The sequence below is a fragment of the Sciurus vulgaris genome (assembly GCF_902686455.1).
Source record: "Sciurus vulgaris genome assembly, chromosome: 16".
Taxonomy (NCBI): domain Eukaryota; kingdom Metazoa; phylum Chordata; class Mammalia; order Rodentia; family Sciuridae; genus Sciurus; species Sciurus vulgaris.
This window is the reverse complement of record NC_136477.1, coordinates 31,580,928-31,601,374: the sequence shown is the minus strand read 5'-3', so window position 1 is coordinate 31,601,374 and position 20,447 is coordinate 31,580,928. Positions and strand designations below refer to the sequence as shown.

Sequence of the window (20,447 nt, the reverse complement as noted above, 5' to 3'; positions counted from 1 at the left end):
ATATGTTAAATGCAAGAACTACATTCTTCAATGTACAAAGAAAAAATCCCTAAAAATTACTGAGCATAAAGTGGATTAATTTTATTAGAAAAAGAGTTTTAAGAGGCTATGAACAAAGGAAGAAATACAAATGACCAATAATATATAAAAAGATGCTCATGCAGACCCCTATTTAAATACAAATCAAAGTAACAATGAACTATTACCTAGTGTATTGAGAAAACCCAAAAGTTTGATAATGTCAGGTTTTGGCAGGAGGTAAGAGATACTTTTGGTAGTGATCTAAACTGGTATAGCCATTCTATGGGGCCACTAGGGAAAATTTTTCAAAAGGCCAAATGTACATATTTACAAATTCCATTTCTAGAAATTTAGTAATATACTTTCTGAAAGCACACTGAGAAATATATCCAGGAAAGATTAATATATCTTTCTTTAAACTTTAGTTATATAGAATTAGATTAGTCGTATCTTGATCTCTTTAAATCCCATTCTTTCTTGGAGTTTATTCTGTTTTCTTGAGCTGCTTTCTTAAATTGGGCATTTCGCTCTTTTTTTTTTTTTTTTAACCCATGCATTGCCCTCCTTCATTTATTGCATAACACAATTATATGCAGGTATTGTCCCTGTCCCTTCCTTACCATCAAGGCAGTGTTATCAAGTAGTTTGTATGTTTGATTCTTTCTTGTAAAAATTTTATTTTCAATATATTTTGACTAATATATTTATTTTTGCTTGTTTATTAACTTTGTAAAAGATATGTATGGTATCTTCTGAGAAATGTTTTTCACTTAAAATTATTTTTCTTAAAGTGATCTGTTTAGCTGTTGCTCACTTTAATTGCTGTATAATCTGTTATGTGAATATTCCAGAATCTACTTATTGTTTTCCCTTTTAATGAGTACTTGGGGTTTTTCCAGTGTTTTGCTAGTAAGAGCAGTGTCGCTATAAACAATCTTGTCAATCAATGACTCCTGGTCTACAAGTACACAGTTTTTTCCTAGGAGTAGGTTGGTTATAGGTTATACAGATATTTAACTTTATAAAGTAGTGTTAAATTTTTCTCTGTACAAATATTTAACTTCTTATATAAAGTAATATTAATTTTTTCCCCAAAGTGGTCTTACCAGTTTACATTCACATAAACAATGGGAAGAGAATCAAGTTAGTGACATTCTTTCCAATGCTTGACTGTTGTCATATATCTAATTTGTGCCAAAAAAGCGATCATGTTTTTGTTTTAAATTTCCCAGAATTCCAGAAGTGTTAAACATCTGTTCTATATTTATTAGTCTTACATATTTCTTCTTAGGCAAAATGTGTGATTTCTGGTTTGTTTTTCTCCTATGGGGTTACCTGTTATTTATTTGTAGAAGTTCTTTATGTTCTCAATACAGTCTTTGTATTGATATTTTTTATTTTGTTTTTTTATTTCTTTGGTACCAGGAATTGAACTCAGGGGTGCTTAACCACTGAGGCACATCCCCAGCCCCTTTTTGTATTTTATTAAAGACAGTCTCACTGAGTTGCTTAGGGCCTCACTAAGTTGCTGAGGCTGGCTTTGACCTCTCGATCCTCCTGCCTCAGCCTTCCAAGCCAGTGGGATTACAGGTTTTAATACTTGTAATCATACCTGGCTCAATTTTTCCAGTTTGTAGTAACTATGGTATGGATTTTATATGTATAAGAATCCCATTTTTATCCTTCTGTTTATAAGGTCTATCAATTTTTCCAGATTTATTTATCAAATATTCCAACCCCTCCTAAAAAGATCTGCTACTTTACCTCTGTTATATATCTGTTATAGATCCGAATCTCTTTCTGGAGTCCATATTTTATTCCATTAGTTAATTTTCTGTGTGCCAATATATGTGGTAAGGCATGTGTATTTTTGAGTGATTATAATCTGTAAACTTATTTTCATACTGTTATATCATATTTGGAGTTAATGTAAACCTTATATAATTAGGTTGAGGAATATCCATTTATTTCCTGTTGTCTGGAAGTCTTGGTTAACTGTTCCTTGAAAGTCAGGTGGAATTGGAAAGTTGTGTGAGACTAGAATTTTCTTTGTGAGAGATTAACTCACAATAGAATTTTCAAGCTATTTCTTCTTGAGTCACTTTTCCTAGTTTTATTTTTCTAGGAATTTGTCCATTTTGTCTGAGTTTTAAAAATTTTAAGTTGATAGTTTTATTTTCTTCAGTATCTATTGTACTTATTTTCATTCATAATATCATTAATTTATGCTCAAGTACCCTCCTCCTTTCTTGACTGCTCCTTTGAAGTTTACCTATTTTTTGTCTTTCAAACAACCATCTTTTAGCTTTAGTCCTTTGGTGCGTGTGTGCTGGGGATTGAACCCAGGACCTTGTACATGGTAAATACATGATCTATCGTTGAACTTGGAATCCTCCTGTTTCAACCTCTCAAACCATTGGGATTATAGGCATGTACCACCGTGCTAGGCCTCTTTTCTATTTTTTGTTTGTATTTCACTCATATTTCTTTAAACCATATTCTTTCTTGGAGTTTATTCTGTTTTCTTTAGCTAGCTTCATAAGTTGGGCATTTAGCTAATTTTTTTAGCCTTCTTTAGTCGGTTAATTCAAAGCTTTACTTTTGCTGCATTCCACAAATTTTGAAATTCAATGTTTTTTCTTGTCATTCAGTTTTAAATACTTGTCAATTTCCATTATTGCTTCTTTGACACATATATTATTTTTTCTTTTATAGGGCTGGAGGTAGTGCACCTGACTAGCTTGCTTGAGGTCATGGGTTCAATCCCCAGCACTGTGACAAAAAAATCAAAACCCACATTTTTATTGTAAATTACAATATGTAATTAGAGAACTACACTAAACAGAGCATATAACACAGGTATTCTTGTCACCTAAGTCAGTGAATATTCACCTAAGTCAGTGAATAAAACTCCACCAGTCACCAGAGCAGCACCTTCATGCCACATGCAAGTCATACTTGCTTTTCTCCCCTTTAAAAGGAACCACTATCCTGACTTTTTTTTAGTTATAATTCTTTCATTTCTTTGTAGATTAATCACTCAAATCTATATCCTTAGACATTATAGTTTAGTCTAGCCCATTAAAAAAAAGTATAAATCTTTTAAGTCTCTTTTAATCTACAGCTCTCCTCTCTTTTTGGTCCTACGCATTTTATCTGTTGAAGAGCTTGTGTTGTTTGACCTGCAGAAGTTCCCGCCGTCTGGATGCTGATTGCATCCTCATGGTGCACTTTCAGCATGTTTCCTGTGTCACTTGTCTTTCTGGGAAACTGACAGCTGAATGCAGAGGCTTGCGAACAGATTCTTCCTCTTTGGTAGGCCTGTATTTGGTGATGTGTTCGTTTATCAGGAGTTTTAGAATGTCTGGTTCTCTTTCTTGTGCACGTGCTTTCTCTCACCAGTGTTTATTATATTTTGGTTTTCTGATAATGGACATCCTCACTGGGGTGAGGTGGAATTCAAATGTAGTTTTGTTTTGTTTTACTGTGTTGGCATTGAAGCCCAGGCTTCACATATACTAAGCGTACGTTCTACCACTGATCTACACATGCAGCCTGTTTCTCTTTCGAGATGCTAGAGTCTGTTGATGTTTATTGCCTAGATCATTAACTCATTGAGGCTGCAAATTGACAATATTCTACTTATTTTTTAATTAGTTGGAATACTTTTAAAGAGCCACTTCTTTTCATTTCTATTTGAGTACCCAGTGTTAATAGTTTTTAATCAGGCAGATAAAATGTGTGATTTTTTTCTTTACCAGTTTTGGAAATAATGAGGTATATAAAGGTATGAAGAGAAACAAGTAGTTGCATAGTTTCAAATAATCTTCTCACAAGATACATAATTATAAGGGGAGAAACAGTAAACTTCTAATGGGGCAGCCTGGCAAACACCATCTTAACCAAATGATGGAAATTAGTGTCACTAGTAAAAGGACAAATGGATACCATATGCCTCCTGATGTGATGTACCAAGGAGAGCCCAATATCATTTCTGAGGCATCTCTGACAAAAATTTATAACCTGATCATGAGGAAAACATCAGACATACAGGGACATTCTCCAAGTAACTGGCTACATGCTTAAAAAGTTTTGAAGTCATGAAATACAAAGGAAGTGTTCCAGATTAAAGAGGACTAAAAAGGAAACCCAAGCAAATGTAGTTTGATTTGGATTGGATCCTGGATCAGGATTGATTTCTTGGGTTATTGTTATTGTTTTACTTTTGCTTTAATGGTCAGATATTGAATAAGAACTTAAAACTTGTTAATATCCTGTTGTGATAATTGTACTGTATTTCCAAAAGAAAATGTCCTTGTTTTTAAAGATTATTTGAGTAGGGATAAATCAGCATCATTTCTGCAACTTTCAAACATTTCAGAGAAAAATTGTATGTATATCATAATTATATCAATGAAAGAAAGAAAACAAATGCTGTATACAATGGTAATATTTGGGAAATCTGGGAGGAGGGTATACTAGAAATCTTTGTCATATTTTTTAACAAATTTTCTTTAAGTTAGGTTATTTAAAAATAAAAATGAATTCATTTCTTATTTTCTAAAGGTGACCACTTAGATTTTTAAGAAATACTATTAGGAATTTATGGATTTAAACATATTTTTAATCCATTGCAGTTCCTACCTTTCTCGAGGTTCCTGTTATCCTATTTTTGACTCCTGGGTCCATTTACCTTACCCTAAGAGTTCTGGTAGTTTTCCTATTACCTAATACAGAGATAACAGACATCTCGTATCCCTGCCCCAGAGCAGGAAATAGCCGTTTCCTTAAGAAATATTCTTTTCTTTTTGTGGGAAAGAGTATTTCAGGACTAAGATTAAGTTGACAGAGATATTTGTAATTTGGGTTAGTCATTATCTCTAGGCATTTTTAGTATACTGAATTTATATCAGATAAGAAACTTTAAATTTCACACTGACATTACTGATTCAAATTTAAGACTATAGGTAGATTTAATAGCATGAATCTCATTTTGTATATGTATTTGTCTTGGTTCTTACACAAGAAATTATAGAATTAAAATATCCTATAATTAATTACTTGTGCTTTTTTTTCCACATTACACAACAGCCTCAATGTAACAACACTAATATGCCACCAATATGATTGCTAAAAACAATAAATTCTTTTGCATATGTTTTCCCTATTTTTCCAGTTCTCTTTTTCTAACATATGTTTTTTGATCTGGACATTTATTACTATAAAATTCCATTTTATAACTGCTTTTGCTGCATCTCATAAGTTTATGTGTCCATTTTCATTTTATGATTGAGACTGCTAATTGGAGTCTTTTGAGCTGCTTGCAACTGGATATTTTTTTTTTCAGATTTGTGAAGTTTTCTTAAAATAAGATTTCTTTTTTTCTGCTTTTGAGACTCCAGTAATTTATATTTTGCTTTTCTTGACACTAATTCTTGTGGCCTTTTTTTTTTTTTTAACTTTTTCATTTGTTTTTTCCTTTTTGTTCTGATATTTTTAAGGTTTAAGGTTTTTAAGGTTTATTTATTTTATTATACTCATTAGCATATCTAATTGTACAAAATTATGGGTTTGTTTGTGACCTTTTTCTATATGCATGTAACGTGCTTTGATTGTGTTCACACTCCCTATTACCCTCACTTACACCCCTGCCCTTCCCCTTCCTTACTTTCATGTTCTTTTTTTTTTTTCCTGGATTCTACATGAGATTAAAGAAATGCAATACTTGTCTTTCTGACTCTGGCTTATCTCACTCAGTATGATGATCTTCAGTTCTATCCACTTTTGTGCAAATAACATGATTTCATTCTTCTTTATAGCTGAACAATACTCTATCATGTATCTATGCCACATTTTCTTTATCCACTCATCAGCATCAGGCTGATTCTGTGACTAGTAATGCAGTAAACATGGGTATCCAGGTATCTCTCTTGTATGCTGACTTTGATTCCTTTGGCTATATCCCAGGAGTGGTATTGCTGGATCATATGGTAGTTCTATTTTTAGCTTTTTTGGGGAACTTTCATATCTATTTCCATAGTGGCTCTACTAACCTGCGTTTCCACCAGTAGCATTATAGTTATTATTAATTACTTATTCACTGCATACTCACCAGCATTTGTTATTTTTTGTTTTCCTGATGATAGCCATCCTGACTAGGGTGAGATGGAATCCAAATGGAGTTTTTGTTCATTTGTTTTTGTGGTGCTGGGGTTAGAATACAGGGCCTTGCACATACTTAGCAAGCATTCTACTACTGAAGTACATCCCAACCCTCTAAATGTAGTTTTAATTTGTATTTTCCTGGTGGCTAAAGATGTTGAGCGCTTATTTCATATAATTGTTTGTCATTTGTACTTCTTTTCAGAAGAGTCTGTTCGGCTCATATGCCCATTGATTGGATTACTTGTTCTTTTGGTGTAATTTTTTGTGTGTTCTTTATATATGTGGATATTAATCATCTGTCAGATGAATAGCTGGCAAAGATTTTTTCCCATTCTGTAGTTTGTCTCTCCATTCTGTTCATCGTTTCCTTTGCTGTGCAGAAACTTTTTAAGTTGATATTATCCCATTTGTCAGTTCTTACTGTTATTTCCCAAACCATTGGAGACCTATTCAGAAAAGTGCTACCTATACCAATATCTTTAAGTGTTTTCCTTAGTTGTTTCAAAGTTTCAAATCTTCCATTAAGGTCCTTGATCCATTTTGAGTTGATTTGTATACAGGATCAGAGATAAAGATCAAGTTTCATTCTTCTACATGCAAATATCTAGTTTTCCCAGTGCCATTTTTGAAGAGGTTGTCTTTTCTCCAAAATGTGTTATTGGCACCTTTATTGAGAATTATTTAGATGGCTATAAATGAAAGGGATTATTCCTGTGTTCTCTGTTCTATTCCATTGGTCCACACATCTATTTGTATGCCAATCCCAGGCAACTTTTGTTACAATGGCTTTGTAGTGTATTTTGAAATCAAGTGTTGTGATGCTTCCAGCCTTGTTCTTTATGATTATGAATGCTTTAGCTATTTAGAGTCTTTCGTACCTTCATATGAACTTCAGGAGTGTTTTTTCCTAGTTCTGTGAAGAATGTCATTGGTATTTTGATGAGGATAGAATTGAATTCATAAATCACTTTGGGTATTATGGCCATTTTAACAATATTAATTCTACTCCATGAACAAGGGGAAGTCTTTTCATCTTCCAGTATAGTTTCAGTTTCTTTCTTCAGTGTTTTATAATTTTGATCATAGAGATCTTTAATTTCCTTGGTTAGGTTTATTATTATTATTATTATTATTATTACTTTTAAGTCTATTGTAAATGGTATTGCTTCCCTAATTCACTGCTTGGTTAGTTTGTTTTTGGTGTGTAGAAAAGGTGCTTGTTTTTGTATGTTGATTTTGTATCTCACTATTTTGCTGAATTAGTTTATCTGTTCTAAGAGAATTTTGGTGGACTCTTTAGGGTTTTTCTGGCTATAGAACCATATCATCTGCAAGTAGGGATAATTTGTCTTCCTCCTTTAAAATTTTTTTTTTTCTCTTTCCTGATTGCTGTGGCTAAAATTTCAAGTACTATATAGAATAGGAATGGTGAGAGTAGACACCCTTATCTCATTCCTGATTTTAGAGGAAATGCTTTCAGTCTTTCCCCATTTGGGTTTATCACATATAACCTTTATTATGTTGAGGTCTGATCTTCATATAGCTAGTTTCTTTAGGGCTTTTATTTATGAAGGGATTTTGAGTTTTTCAAAGGCATTTTGTGCATCTATTGAAATGATTGTGTAATTTTTATCTTTGATTACTTACATGGTGAATTACATTTAGTGATTTTAATATATTAAACCATTCTGTATCCCTGGAATATAACTAACTCGATCATGGTGTATCTTTTTAATGTACTGTTAAATTCAATTTGCAAGTATTTTCTTGAGGATTTATGCATCTGTTCATCAAGGATGTTAATCTTTGGTTTTCTTGTTTTGTTGTGTTCTTATCAGGTTTTGGTAACAGGGTAATACTGGCTTTGTAGACTGAATTTGGAAGAATTTATTCCCTCTCTATTTTATGAAATAGTTTGAGGAGTATTGGTATTAGTTCTTTAAAACTGATAAAATTCAGTGAATCCATCTGGTCCTGGGTTTTTCTTTGTTGGAAGACTAACATTGCTTCAATCTCAATGCTTGTTATTGATATATTTTGGTTTATATTTTCTTGGTTTTATTTTGTCAGGTCATATGGTCTAGAAATGTGTTCATTTCTAGATTTTTAATTTATTGAAATAGAATTTTTCAGAATATTTAATGATCATCTGAATTTTGATTGTTGTAATAACCCCTTTTTTCTCTCCCACTTTGAGTCTTCTTTCTCTTTCTTTTGTTTAATTTGGCTAAAGATTTATCTATTTTGTTAAACTTTTCAAAGAGCCACTCTGTTTCATTGATCCTTTGGATTGTTCTTTTGGTCTTTATTTCATTTATTTCTGCTTCTGTCTTTACTATTTCTTTCCTTCTATAGATTTGGGGTTTGGTTTGTTCTTGTTTTTCTAAGGCCTGGACATATATCATTAGGTTATTTATTTGAGCTATAACCTGTTTTTTTGTTTGTTTGTTTGTTTTGTGTTGTAAAATAGAGGCACTTATAACTTCTCTCTTATAACTGCTTTTATTGTGTCCCACAGGTTCCGGCAGGTTATGCTGTCATTTTCATTTGACTCTAGGAATTTTTAAGTCCCCCTTCCACATCCCCTCAATTTCTTCAGTGACCTACTGCTTATTCCAAAGTCTACTACTATTCAGTCTCAAAGCATATGTGTGTTTTCTCTAATTTCTCTTGTATTGATTGATTTCTAATTTTGTTCTGTTACAGTTTGGTAAGATGGCAAAAACCATTTTTTTGTATTTGTTATGATTTGTTTTATGCCCTAAAATGTGATCTATTTTGTAAAAGTTCTGTGTGCTGATGAAAAGAATATATATTTTTGTTACTGTTGAATGGACTATTCTGTAGATTTTTATTGAGCCCATTTGATCTATAGTATAATAAATATGCTCTGGTGCTTGTTTGTTGTCTGGATGATCTATCTATGCATGAGAGTGGGGTATAGAAATCACCCACTATTATTTTATTGGGGTCCATCTCTCCCTTTATATCCAATAGTGTTTATTTTATGAAATTGGGTGTGTATATATTTACGATTGTTATATATATTTATTTTGCATTTTGTTATTCTTAGTTGTAGATGGATACAGTACCTTTATTTTTATTTATTATTTTTTATGTGGTGCTGAAGGTCGAACTCAGTGCCTCACACATGCAAGGCAAGCATTCTACTACCGAGCTGCAGCCCCAGACCTGTATATTGTTTTGATGGGTGTCTCCCTTTATCAATATATGGTGTGACCTTCTTTTTCTCTTCTGAATAATTTTGGCCTGAAGTCTATTTTATCAGATATGAGTATAGCTACTCCTGTTTGCGTTTGGATTCTATTTTACTGGAACATCATTTTCCTTTCTTTCATTTTCAGTCTGTGTACATCTTTGATGGTGAGGTGTGTTTTTTGGAGAAAACAAAGAGCTGGCTCTTGTTTTCTGATTGAATCAGCTAGTGCGTACCTCTTAATTGGAGAGTACAGACCATTTACATTCAGGGTTACTATTGAAAGGTATGTACTGGTTCCTGTCATTTTGTTGTTTTTTTTATTTGCTTGCTTTCTTTTTTTCATTCATTTTTTTTTTACTGATCTTTCTTCATTTCTTTCTCCCTTATTATTTTAGAGGTTTGGTGGTTTACTGAATTAATCATGTTAGATTCTTCCCTAATTCTCAGTTGCCTTACTCTTCTAGTAAGATTTTACCCCCCATGCCCTCATGATTGTGTCTCTGTTGCTTCCTCTGTGTGGGAGTTCCTTAAGTATCTTCTGTAATGCCAGTTTAGTGATTATGAATTCCTGTAGTTTATCTTGGAAGGGTTTTACTTCTATTTTGATTCTGAAGGATAACTTTTCTGGATATAGTAATGTAGGTTGGCAGCTTTTGTTTCTCAGGGCTTCAAATATATCATTTCTTCTGAGAAATCTGTTTTTATACTGTTTTTGCCTTTATATGTGACTTGAGTTTCTCTTTTGCAACTTTTAATGGTCTTTCTTCTGTACTTTTGACAATTATTATAGTTCGAATGTGGATGTCCCCCAAAAGCACCTGTGTTAATGCAGGAATGCTCAGAGGTAAAATGATGGGTTTGTGAAAGCTGTAATGTAATCAGTTCATCCTAGTTTGAATGAACTGACTGAGTGGAACTTGGCTGGAGGAGGTAGGTCACCCAGGATGTACGTTGGAAAGGTGTTTCTTCTCTGTAACACCTTTCGCATTCCCTGTCTCTGCTTTCTGGCTGCCATCAATGAAGCAACACTTTTCCACCATGCCCTTTTACATGTTGTGCTATTTCTCCTTGGGCCCAGAGCAATGAACTTGACTGTCTATGGACTGAGACCCCTGAAACCATGAGTCCTAAATAAACTTTAGCTCCTCCAAGTTGTTCTTGTTAAGTATTTTGGTCACAACAACACAAAGCTGACTAACACAGCAGTTTATCTATGATGTGGTGGTTATGAGAAGGTTCTTTTCTGGTCATGTCTGTTTGGAGTTCTAAATACTTCCTGTACCTGAATGGTCATATTTTCCCCAAGATTTGGTCTATTTTCTGTTGTTATTTACTTACTAGGTTTTCTGTGCCTTTAGCCTGTACCTTAGTCTAAACTGATTATTCATAGATTTGGTCCTTTAATCATGTCCCATAGATCTTGTGTGTTGTGTTTGTAATTTTATTTTTTTCTTCATTAATTTCTAAATTAATAATAATGCCTCTGCCTTGTCTTCAGGCTCTGATATTCTTTTTCCATTTGGTTTAGTCCCTGGGTGAGGCCTTAAACTATGTTTTTCATTTGTCTTGTTGAGCTTATCCAACATTCTATTTGGTTGTTTTCCAGGATCTTTATTTTTTTTTATTGAATTGTTCTTTCATATCTTGTGTTGTCTTCCTTAATTCATTCAGCTATTTATTTGTATCCTCTTTGAAGTCATTGGTAGTTTTAAAAAGTCAATCTTTTGAATTCTTTGGCATTTCCTCCACTTTAATATCTTTGGGTTCAGGTACTGAAGAGTTATGAACTTTGGAGGAGTTATGCTGCCTTGTTTTTTCATGTTTCTTGTGTTTCTTTGTTGTTTCTATATTTCTTTGTTGAGACTTGTGCATATAACCCTTTAATGTGAGGGTTTCTGGTGAGCAACATCATGTCCTGGTCATTTGGAAGGTGTGGTTCATTGAGTCATGGCACATCTCTCACCCCCATTTATTTTTATTTTTGTGATACTAGGGATTGTGCATGGTAGGTAGGCAAGTCCTGTACCACTTAGCCACATCCCTACCCCTTTGTAAAATTTTGATTTTGAGATAGGATATCCCTAAATTTTCTAGGTTGTCCTTGAAATTGCAGTCCTCCTGCCTTGTTCTCAGTAGCTAGGATTATAAGCTTGTACCATTATCACACCTACCTAAATTTTCCCTTTCTTGATGCATTTTCATCATATGTTATTAAAATATCACATTCATTGAGGTCATCATTCATCTCAACAGAAAAGTCTTTAAGAATTAGGAAACTAAAATAAAAAAAATAAACAAGAAAAAAGAAAAAAAGAAAAAAAAAAAAAAAGAATTAGGAAACTGACAACTCATAAAAATTGATATAAGTCTTCCAAAACTCTGAATTGTCATTTGGAAGTTTTAATTTTATTGCTGAAGTAGCTAAATCAGTGTTACCTCATAAGTAATATTCTATGACTGTTAGTATGAAATTTTGGGCTGATTTCTTTATATTGTATAGTTCTGATGGAGTTAGACTCTAGGGATAAATACTGGTGGTTCAATTTCAGCATTTTCTCATCTCATTTATTTGAGAAAATAAGCATATTTATCCCATAGATGAGTTCTTTGAAGATGCCCTATCACAATTCATGTTTCATTTCTTTTTGATAATAGCACTAAATCAAATTCCTGAAACCTCAAATTTAACATTTACTTAAAGACCACATCAATATCTTTGATATTTAGGTAAAATAATTGTTTTCTATTCATTTATGTACCTTGGTGTATAAGCACAGGCTTAGGTTCTTTTGAAAAATTTTATCTCCTATATCCACATGGCAAAGACTCTAGTCACTTTCATAGAAGAATAAGACTGTGGTTTCATCTTTGGAAATACTGCTCTAAGTAGGTCTTCTTTGAAGAGTCTAGGGCTTAGCATTTTTTTGTATCCTAGCTGATACAGGACATGGAAGAAATGTGTAAATACAAAAATACTGAAAGTTGTTTTATTCTGAGACTTTCTGCTACCTTTACCCCTCAATAATCCCAAGTAGAACAACTGATGTTCATGTAACAAAGGTCTGTACGCTTTTCTAAAGTCCTGTTAATGTTTTGCCTCTAGTTTGAGAGAAACTATATTGATATTTATGTTAATTCATTGCAAAAATATTGTTCTTAGTGTGCACCATCCTTTCAGTCTAACATTTACTAGTGATTATTTTGGGGAAAATGTTTCTTGAGTACAGTGTAGAAATTCCATAATCAGCACTTGATACTCAACACAATATTTTGAAGTAGGTTAAACAGTTATAATCATCTTCATTTTATAGATGAAAAAACCTGAGGCTTAAAGGTTGAATAGCTTAATCAGGATTCCACAGTTGGTAAGATTGTGAAATTTGGAATCTAAAGGGCATATGTGGGCTGAACTTGAACTAAGGTCCATTCAGATTTCATATTTCCCTCTATGTTTATTGCTCTTCAATCAGAAAAATTGTTTGCAGAATGTTATAGTTTCATAATCCACCAAAAAATCCCCTCAGAAATCCTCATATACTACCAATAAATTATACAGCATTTAATTTTTATTCTATTCAGCAAAATACAAACTTCCAGCTTCACAGAGTACTCTACACTACAAGTCCTGTCTAATAAAAAATGAGCTAGCTCAATATATCTTTGTTCTTTGTTGTAATAAAAGTGAACCATAGTTATTCTACCATGTAGACTGTTCTATATACCATACTATTCTTTGTCTTAAAAGGAAAAGAACCCCTGACATTTGGATCTTCTAACCTTGCAACTGAGCTAGCATGAAAACATAAGTACTAGTAATGACTACAATAAAGTAAAATGAGAAAATAAATATATAGTTCAAGAATTAAAATAATCTGGGGCTGAAGTTATAACTCAGCAGTAGTGCACTTGCCTAGCATGTGTGAGGCACTGGGTTCAATCCCCAGCACCACATAAAAATAGAAAAATAATGGTATTGTGTCAATCTACAACCACAACAACAACAAAAAAGAATTAAAATAATTTTAATGTACTCATACCTGAGTGCTTAGCAAACCATGTATCAGATTATCAGTAATGGCTAGTAATGGATTTAAATGCTGAAAAAAAGAGAGAGGAGATGAGGACTTAAATGTGTACAAGTGAAGGAACTGGATATTTAAATACTTAATGCAGTGACCCTGAGAAGATTCCTTCCATTATGGAAAGTGGAACTTAAAAAAAAATTAACAGAAAAACTGAAAACCTTGTTTCTGCTCAGGTCTCTGAAGGGAAGAGGAATACTTTGTCTTAAGAGATTTAGTTCTATATATGGGTGGTTCAGAAGGAGGATAGTTTGTCTTAAGAAATCTAATTCTATGTATGGGTGGTTCTGAAATTCTGAGCTTAGAAATTAATGTAAAACTGATGGTAAAATGATGAAACCTTTGGGAAAACTTGACAGAATCTAATGTGAAACAACTTTATAGGCATATGTCACAAAGCAAGATTCATAAACTTTTTTTCTTAGTAATTATGTGAAAACAAAGTCACGATAAATATTACAAGTTATTTAAGAAAGTGATCTACCATAAGGTAGAATAAATGAGTTAAGCAGCTATTAAACATAAATAAATATAGAATAAGTTTCAAGAAACCCAGGAAATGAGATTCTTTCTAAAGAAAAATTAGACAAAGAATATAGAATTTGGGGAGGATAATACTTGAACTAATAGTGGCTGAAATTTTTCAGAATGAATTGAAAATATGAAGCCTCAAATTGTGGAAGCACACCAATTAGTAAAAAGGACCAATAAAGATAAATTCATACATGGTTAACATTATAATGAAATGACAGAACTTCAAAGAGTAGGAAGCCTTAAATAAATTACAAGATGAGTTAAAGTTTCCTGAAAGCATCAACAACTGAACTGATGACAAATCTCTCATCAGCAATAATAGAAGCAAAGAGTGGAAAAATATTTTCCATGTTCCAATGGAGATGAAAACCTACAATTCTTTACTGAACCAAATTATGTAAATGAAGATATAAATTTTTTTAAAAAACAACTCTTTTCATAATGGTACAGCCACTGTGAAAGAAAATTGGCAGTTCCTCAAAAAGTTAAACATAGAAATGCCATATGACCTAGAAATTACACTCCTAGGTACACGGTTGTTCCCTTATATTCCAGGGTCCTCAGTTGATAACAGGAATGGGGTTACTGAACTCACCGAACCCTGTGTATGATGTGTTTCTTCCTATGCATATGTTTTAGTCAGCTTTTTTGCCACTGAACCTGATGAACAGTTTTAGAGGAAGAAAAGTGTATTTGGAGCTCTCATTCTTAGAGGTCTCAGTTCACAAATGGCCTGCTCCATTGTTCTGTGCCTGAGAAGAGCAGGACATGGTGGTAGAAGAGTGTGACAGAGGAAAGCAGCTTGGGACCTAATAATCAGGAAGCAGAGACTAAGCTCAGCTCACCAGGAACAAATTATATACCCCAAAGGCCCATCCCCTGCAGCCCACCACCTCCAGCCATACTAGCCTGCCTGCAGTCACCACCCAGTTAATGGATTCAAGTGTATTAATGCACTGATTAGGTTTCGGCTCATGATCCAATTGTTTCACCTCTAAACTTACTTGCATTGTTTCTCACATGAGCTTTTGGGGGGCATCTGATATCTAAACCATAAGAATATACATACCTGTGATAAAATTTAATTTGTAAATTAGGCACAGTAAGAGATTAACAGTTTAATAGCAAAATAGATAATTATAACATACAGTCATATATATTATGCAAATTTGATCTCTTTCAAGATATCTTTTTTACTGTGCTTATCCTTCTTGTGATTATTAAAGGAAGAACTTTATGGCTTCTTTTCAGCATATCCAAATTACCAGCATCCCTACTCTTGTGCATTGGTAGTGCTATTAAGTAAAATAGTGTTACTTGAATAGAGGCACTGTGATACTTCAGTCAGTCTGAGCACCGAGATTCGATAACCAAGACGCTGCCTAGATAACTAGGCAGGTAGCATGTATGATGTGTATATGTTGGATGACCCGTGTCCTAGGACAGGGTGAAGTGGAATGGCATGAGATTTCATCACACTGCTCAGAATGGCATACAATTTTAAACTTATAACTTGTTTATTTTTTGAACTTTCCATTTAATATTTTCAGACTACAGTTGACCACAGTTGAAACCACAGAGAGCAAAACCATGGATAAGTGGGGATTAATGCATACCCTAAATAAGGAAAAACTACAGCAAATACTTGTACACAAATATTCAGGGCAGCATTTTTCATAGTAGCCAAAATGTGAAACTCCAAATGTCTACCAACAGATGAATGTTAAACTGTGGTATATAGTATATAAAAAGAGATTATATTCAGCCATAAAAAGGAAAGGGGTACTGATACATACTATAATGTGGATTAATCTCAAAGAAATGAAGTTAAGAAATGAAGTCACAACCAAAAGATTCTATAATATGTGATTCCATTTATATGAAATATCCAGAATAGATAAATCCATGGAGCCAGGAAGTGTATTAGTGGTTGCCAGTGACTGAGAGGAGTGGGAAGCAGGGAGTGAACTGCCTAGTTGATGTGGTGTTTTTTTGTTTGTTTTTTTGTTTTGTTTTTGGAGTAACAAGAATGTTTTGAAACAAGGTAGAGGTGGTCTCACACAATGTTGTGGATGAGTCAGCTGAGTGTTGCTGAATTGTTAATGGTTAATTTTATGTCACATGAATTTCACCTCCACAACAATCTAGTGATAAAAATTTCTTCTATCCACAACAATCTAGTGGTAAAAATTTCTTCTAAGTGTTCACTTTTCTGAAGGAACTGCTAAAGATAAACTTTAATGACTTTGATCTCAGAAGAAATAAATAGAAAATAAGATATGGCAGTAAAAAATAGTTACCAATTGAGTAAATCTTAATGAGTATTGACTAAAATAAACTAATATGTGGAGGATTTGGTGAAAGTAAAAAATACAGTATCTTAAATTTTAAAATCATCAAATAAATTTTTTAGCAGATTGGTCATTATAAAGGAGGGAATCGGTGAACTTGAAGACAGATGAATAGAAATTGTCCAAATTGATACATGGGAAAAAAATAGGAAGTATTAAAATATCATTAGCAATTTGTGACATGATATTAAGAGCTCTAACATACCTGTAACTGTAGGTCCAAAGGAAGAGAAAAGAAATAATGGTGCATAAAAGTGTTGAAGAAATAATATCCCCAGATTTTTCAAATGTGATGACAAACAACCCATGGATTTAAGAAGCTCAGTGAATTCCAAGTGAGTAAATGCAATGAAAAACTTATCTAGGCACACAAATTCCTGAAGAAAAAAAAATCTTTAAAGACAACTGGAAAAAGCAGGCTTATATGTGTTGGGGAATAATAAGAAGAATGCTCATTGACTTACAAGAAATAGTTCAAAAGAAAAGGCAGTGGAACAATGTTTTTAAGGAGCTGAAAGAAATATTCCCAGTCTAAAATTATATATCCTATGAATTATCTTTTAAAAACAAAAGCCTTTTCAGGCAAACAAGAGCTGGTAAAATTCATTGCTAAAACCAGTTCTTTCTGTGAAGAGAAACAAAGCTCAAGTCTATAGAAGGGAATGAACACCATAAATGAAAGTGTATGAATAACTATAAAATACCTTTTACCTTTTAAAAAGTTCCTTAAATGGTAATTGAGCACTTAAAGCAAAAATTATTATAATGTTGAGTTTATAACATGCCAGGTAAAATATATGGCAATAGTATCACAAAGGATAAGAAAGGATTATTGTGTACTGTTGTGGTGGTGGAGGTGTAGTGCTAATTAAAGGAAGACTGCAATGGTGATATATACTATTGCACAGAGAAGCCATAAAATATATATAAATACTGTTCAAATTATTTGATTATTTCACAAGAGAGTTGAAAAGGGGAGCAAAAGAACAAAAAGCTGTTGGGCAAATGGAAAACATAGCAGTACACAGATTTTGAACCATATTCATGATTATATTAAGTGTAAATGAGGTTGAAGCTGCAGTTGTAAGACAAGTCTCAAACTGGAGTTTTAAAAATTATAGAGACATAGTTTGATGGAAAGCAAAAGATAGGGAAAAAATCAAGAAAGCTGTTATGGCTGTGTTAGCATTGACAAAGTAGATCAAAAAGCACGAAGTATACTAGACACAGGAACATTTCTCAACAATAAAAAGGGCCAATAAATTGGACAGCATAACCTTAAATTTAAAAAAAATCCATAATCATATATAGAGCTTTTAACACACCCCTCTCAGCAACTAGTGGAATAACCAGAGGAAAAAAATAACCCAGGCCCTCATGTTTGCTAGGCAGGGACTCTACCACCAAGCTACACCCCAGTCCAAGAATCCTGGCACTACAAAAGACTTTAAAATTACTTAATTATTTTGCAGATAATAAAACAGAGGTGTACGGAGAGATTCCATGGCTAAGTGGCAGAGCTGGGGTGACACTTCAGAACTCCAGCCGCACTCTTTGGCTTTCATTCCTGCTCCTTCTCCATTCTTTTTTCTTTTTAAATATTTTGTTTTAGTTGTCGGTGGACACAATACCTTTATTTTATTTATATGTGGTGCTGAGGATGAAACCCAGGGCCTTACTCGTGCTAGGCGAGTGCTCTACCACTGAGCCACAACCTGGGCCCCCCTTCTCCATTCTTGACAATGAATTACAATTCCCAGTGACTCTTTCAGATCAAGCCTCCTAAGGTTAAAGCACTGAACCAGGTGTTAATGATGCAGGTGTGACGCTTTAAAAAGCTGAGTGGATACAGGAGATTTAAACCACACAATTAACCATTTGAACATTTAGAGCACCATACCTAGTAACTTCAGGAGACACATTCCTTCCAGATGAACAGGGAACATTTATCAAAATAAATTATATTTTAGGCCATAAAGTAAATATTAACCCATTTTAAAAAACCGAAACACCTATAGTATATTCTCAGATCATAGTAAAACTAAATATCAGTAAGAAAAAGATAACAAGTCAGGCATGGTGGCACATACTTGTAATCCCAGCAACTTGGGAGGCTGAGGCAGAAGGAACTTGGGATATAACTCAATGGTAAAGCATCCCTGGGTTCAATCCCCAGTATCTCCCCCAAAAAAGAAAGATAACTAGAAATTAAGCTATACATTTTAAAATAATATATGGGTTACAGAAGACACAATGAAAATTAAAAAGTATTTAAAGCTTAATAATGAAAGTATGGCATAAAAAATTTGTGTGATGACTTTAGAGAAAAGTGCTTTAAATGAATACATTAGAAAGGGAGGAAAGTCAGTGGTCAAAATCATAGCAAAATAAAGTTGAAGAAAGTATAGCAAAGGAATTGAACAGATGATCTCAGGAAAATAGAGAAATCAACAAAAGAGTTCTTTAAAATGATATGAAATTCCAGTGTAGTTTTGATTTGTTTTTCCCTAATTGTTAATGATATTGAATTTTTTTTCATATATTTGATGGCCATTTTTATTTCTTTTGAGAAGTGTCTATTTTGTTCATTTACCCATTTATTTGGGGGTTTCTTTTTCTTTCTTTTTTTTTTTTTGATTTTTGAGTATATATTCTGGATATTAATCCTGTCAGATGAGTAACTAGCAAAAATTTTCTCCCCTTCTGTGGGTTCTCTCTTCATATTCCTACTTGTTTTCTTTTCTGTGCAGAAGCTTTTTAACCTGATGCTGTCCCATTTATTAATTTTTGGCATTTCTTCCTGAGCTTTAGGAAGTAGCTTTCTGACATGAGTAGCCCCTGTAACCTGCCTAGAATCTATGACCTGAATAACTTCTATTGACTGTACATAAGAAGGACTTAGATGTTACTCAGGTTATAGAGGCTAATCAGGCCATAAAGGCTACTTAGTTCATACTAACTAAACATGTCACAGAGATTATGCTGGTCACAGAGGTTACTCAATTCATAGATGATACTAAGGTAATGATGGCTATTCAGGCTACATGGGTCATAGTGACCTCTAAAGTCATTTACAGCAACTCAGGCCATAAATGCTAAACCAGTCATAAAGGATACTGAGGTCATAAGGCTACCCAGGTCTTTCAAGCTAGTCTGCTCATACAGGCTATTCAGGTTATAGAGGCTTTTGAAGGTCATAGAGGCTGCTCACGTTATATGAACTTAATATATCATAGAAGCTACTCAGGTCATAGAACCTATTCAGGCCAAAGATGCTACTAAGCAGGTCATAATGGCTACTAAAGTCATGTAGGCTACACAGGCCAACAGTGTAGAGTTCACAGAGGGTGAGCAGTTTCATAGAGAAAGGGTGGCCTTTCAGTAAAACATGCTGGGTCAACTGAGTAATCATAAAAATAAGAAAACAGAACCTTGGTACCTACCTCAGAATATATGCAAAGAGTAATTTGATATCGTTCATAGATTTAAATGTGAAAGGTAAAACAATAAATATTTTATAAGAAAATATAGAATAATAGAATATCTTCATAACCTTAAACAAATCTTTAACAAGACACTACCCTGTCTTCACAACTATTTTAAAAATTGAAATTTGGACTTTACTAAAATGAAGAAACTGTTCATCTAAAGACAAACTTGAGAGAGTGAAAGGGAAAACATGTTTAGAGACAATACCCTAATCCAACAAGATGTTCATATCCAAAACATATAAAGAAATACAAATCTGTAAGATGCCCCTCCCCGATTTTTAAAATGAACATTTCACAACAAAAGATTTTCAAATGGCTAAAAATCATATGAATAATGCTCAACATCATTGCTCATGTCAGGGGAATATATTTAATTAATAAGGTATGATTATACATTTACCAGAAAACTAATGTTAAAGACAACAGTACTGAGTGTTAGTAAAGGTGTGGAGCAACTGGAACTCTCATAAATTATTCATGACAGGATAAAGTGACACAACTAGTTTGGAAACTTTTTGGCAATAAGTACTAAAGGTAAACATACTCTAACCCATTAGCCAAGCAATTTCCTCCTAGATATATA

At 33.3% G+C, this 20,447-nt stretch overlaps 1 protein-coding gene across 1 annotated transcript in view; it reads left to right on the top strand.

Moving 5' to 3' along the window:
* The window catches only part of FBXL2 (F-box and leucine rich repeat protein 2), a 95,293-nt gene that overhangs the window by 19,619 nt on the left and 55,227 nt on the right, over positions 1–20,447 (top strand).